This window comes from Palaemon carinicauda, chromosome 16 (genome assembly GCF_036898095.1).
Source record: "Palaemon carinicauda isolate YSFRI2023 chromosome 16, ASM3689809v2, whole genome shotgun sequence".
NCBI lineage: Eukaryota > Metazoa > Arthropoda > Malacostraca > Decapoda > Palaemonidae > Palaemon > Palaemon carinicauda.
This window is the reverse complement of record NC_090740.1, coordinates 137,865,252-137,869,236: the sequence shown is the minus strand read 5'-3', so window position 1 is coordinate 137,869,236 and position 3,985 is coordinate 137,865,252.

Below are 3,985 nucleotides of genomic sequence, written 5' to 3'. Positions count from 1 at the left end.
ACCTACTGGTAAAGTAAACTTTAAAGGGAAGTCGGTACTCAACTTAGAGGACGAAGAAGAAGAAATCATACAAAGAAAAACTTCCAAAAAGCTGATAAAGAGCGCACAACAAATCAGCGACAAGTGTAGGACTACACTGCGAACAAAGGAATAAGGTACCAGAGACGAATGGGGGCACCATAGGGAGAGAGGATATGTAACGGCTCCTCACTTATCCTTCCCCGTAGTTGACTAGACTGGGTAAATTCTGTTGGAGGTGCAGATATCTATGATTATCTAAAGATGCGTCACTGATTATACACATTATCTTCGGATAGTCGTTCCGGGGGTTAAAACCCTGTGATACCAGACGGTAATTCTCTTGTAATATCACTCGCAGAAATATTATACAGTAGGGAGCTGCCGAAGGGACCTTCCATTAAGACAACATGGCTCGAGCCCACACCTCCTCAAAAAAAAAAAAAAAAAAAATATATATATATATATATATATATATATATATATATATATATATATATATATATATATATATATATATATATATATATATATATATATATATATATATATATATATATATATATATATATATATATATATATATATATATGTCATGTAAAGGAGAAAATTTCACACTGAATAAGTTGATATGTGTATTTGATTAAGTATTTAATGAGTTTTATTCGTTAGATAAACGATAGAGAGACATTGAAATAAATAGCGAGAGAGAGAGAAAGACGAGAAAAAAGAAGTTGGAGTGAGATGGTACTCAAAAGCCAATGTTGATGAAAAGTGCTTAGTCGCATGATGAATTAGCCAAAACAACGGCCAAACGATGAAACATATCAAGTGACTCATGCAACAGAAATGCACGCCGGTTCGCCAGCCGGGAAACCGGAAGTGACATATGACGTTACCATTACGTCAGATTAGGGGACCAATTGAACACAAGAAGAGTCACATGACGTGACGCAATAACAACACCCTTGTTCTGGGATATTTAAGCTAATAATGTTTAGAAGAAGCGGCTCTTTCCTACAGTAAACCGCCGTAGTCGGTTGTCCCTTCTCCCTCTTCCCCGTCATGGGGCGAGGCCCCACATCAGGTGCAGAGTTGGCCTGCACTTACTAGACGTCAAGTTAAAAAGAAGAAACTTTCTAAGTGTTCAAAACCGGACAACAGGGGACCGAGTTACCTATTAGCCAACAAATTACCTTTCAACCGGGAGGTATAAGATTTTCTTCTATGAAGGAGAAATTAAAAAGAAGAGTTTCAATGAGTGGACACATCTACGGAGAAGCGATCCCCAAATCGTCTACATAGAAATCATGGATTTCGCATCCTGAAAGCTGAAGTGTGTAGCAGAAGTCTACGGTTGCAACCTCCAATCGTCAAGAGTTCTTAATATTCCAGTCTGTATTTAAAATAAACTTAATTCCCTATATCTCAGATAAGAAAACTTTAATGATCTATCAAATTAATAAAGAGTTTTTCAATATAGGAAAATATAATCCGCACGGATTCTGCAACACCATATTAACAAAAAGATCCTTTGTATGCACCGATCTACAAGCTTAATGTTTCACAGGTGCTTGCAAAGATTTAACAAGTGAATTTTCCGTTGGATCTATGTAACCCCTCATTTCATGCATGCACGTTATGGCATAAATAGCTTGATCACTGGAGATTACTAAAGCACCGGAATCTAATAAAAGCGTCATAAATAAAGCAACATACAATGGCATTTCGCTTTGCTCGTGACCATTATTGTAAGTTTCTCTTTGTTGAAAGACAAATTTGTAGGCCTTGTCGGTGCTGTCATTCATCGATGATAGAAGATGCCCATGACAACTGAGGTCCCCCAATTTCCTGTCCAAATTAGATGCCACCGTTAAAGACGACTGCTGGCATTTCATTGCATTCACGATCCTGGAAAGCAGATTCCAAAAATAAAACATTGTACATATATACTTATAATTTCAAAAACCTTTACCTTCTATATCAAAGTTAAATTTCAGCGAAAAATTTCCCATTTTTTTTTTTATTTTTTTTTTTTTTTTATCTTTGCCGTGTGTAATAAACCTTTTGTTACGTAAACACTCAAAGTTTAACAATAAAGTTTCCCTCGTTAATATCAACAGTCAAGATGGAGAGGACTTTCACTCTGGAATATTCTACTTAAGAATTTTTACCTCTATTTTATTAATAACCTTTGGTATAAAGCACCAAACCTCAAGTTAAAGCATCAATTCCCTCTGTACCGGGACACCAATATTAGAGATTAAAAACCTCAACATATTTTTAAAATTAGAAAAACAGTCTAAAGAATGAATAACTCTCACAAGTCCATAACTCAGAAAAATGTAAGCAAGAATTGACCATTCATCCATGTTAGTTGACAACACTTCAAAAAATCCGCTCTTTTGTACTCTTTCTGGGTTAACATACATTGATGACCTGAACAGTGTATTCAGTACAAGTTTCAATTCTTTGGTTTTCTATGATTTCCAAATCTGGCTTTTTGCTACCTACTTGCATTAAAATCGAATTTTTTTTTTTTTTCATCTGGAACAACGTTCAAACATTGCCAAAGTACTTTACATAAATTCTGTCGACTGCCTCCTGCTCCTTCATGTTTAATTTTAAAGATTCATTTGCTGTCCAGTTTCCAAACACTCTTTTCATAATAAAAAAATGCGCTGTATTCATCGCTAAAAACATCAGAACTACTCCAAACCTACTACTGAGGTGTCACAACATATAAATTTCCCAACACCAGAGGCGTCACAATATAACTTAAATCTGAGGAGTCACAATATAGCGGTAAATTTCCTATGTCTGAAGCGTCGCAATATAGCGGTAAATTTCCTATGAGGCGTCGCAATATATTGATAAGATTGTCTACATCCGAGGCTTCGCAATGTGATAAATTGCCTACATCTGATGCGTCACAAAATAGTAATTAACTGCCTACATCTTAGGCGTCACAATAGAGTGATAAACTGCCTACATCTGAGGCGTCACAATATAGTGCTAAACTGCCTACATCTGAGGCGTCACAATACAGTGCTAAACTGCCCACATCTGAGGCATCACAATATAGTGCTAAGCTGCTACAGTACATCTGAGGCGTCACAATATAGTGATAAACTGCTTACATCTTAGGCGTCACAATATAGTGATAAACTGCCTACACCTTAGGCGTCACAATATAGTGATACACTGCCTACATTTTAGGCGTCACAATAGAGTGATAAACTGCCTACATTTTAGGCGTAACAATGAAGTAATAGGTTAAATAAGCCTGATGCAAGTATATAGTTAAAGTAACGACCAAAATAAAAACAATGAATTTCTGCGTCAAAACGTGATCTCAAGTAGAGCATCTGATATTTCCCCATTAAGTTCTCAACTAGCTTTGCTCAATATGTAAAAATACAGAAATACTTTATCGTTTACTTTATCGTTTTCATTTTAACAATACCTCTCACGACAAATTTCGTGGAAATTATGTAACAGACAATTATGTCCAAAAGATATTCGTTAAAATAACGTTTTTGTTAATTCAGAAGGCTTGGCATCTAAACAAGGTCTTTAACGACATAGTTTATCCTAATACTGTAGTTACGAAATTTGCCTTCAGTATTCGTCCACTGTAAACCTTTCAAAATATAATTTAGAGTCTGTAAACCAATTATACTCTTGTAAATAAATCCAAATCTTGAAGCTTTTAAAGTAAATAGCTAGCATCCAATGCCCCTTCAAAACAACCATCCGCAGCTATGCCATCATCTAAAGACTTCAATTTTCACTTCCTTAGATCTCCAATATCTAACAGACTTAAGAACTTTAGTAAAGATGTACAGCCGCTTTCAAAAATATCTAAAGATAATCCATTACAAAAACTTTTAAAATTTTTCCCCAATGAGAAAGATATTGGCAACGTTTTAATAGATTTTTATGCGATAAGCAGACTGTAGACTGA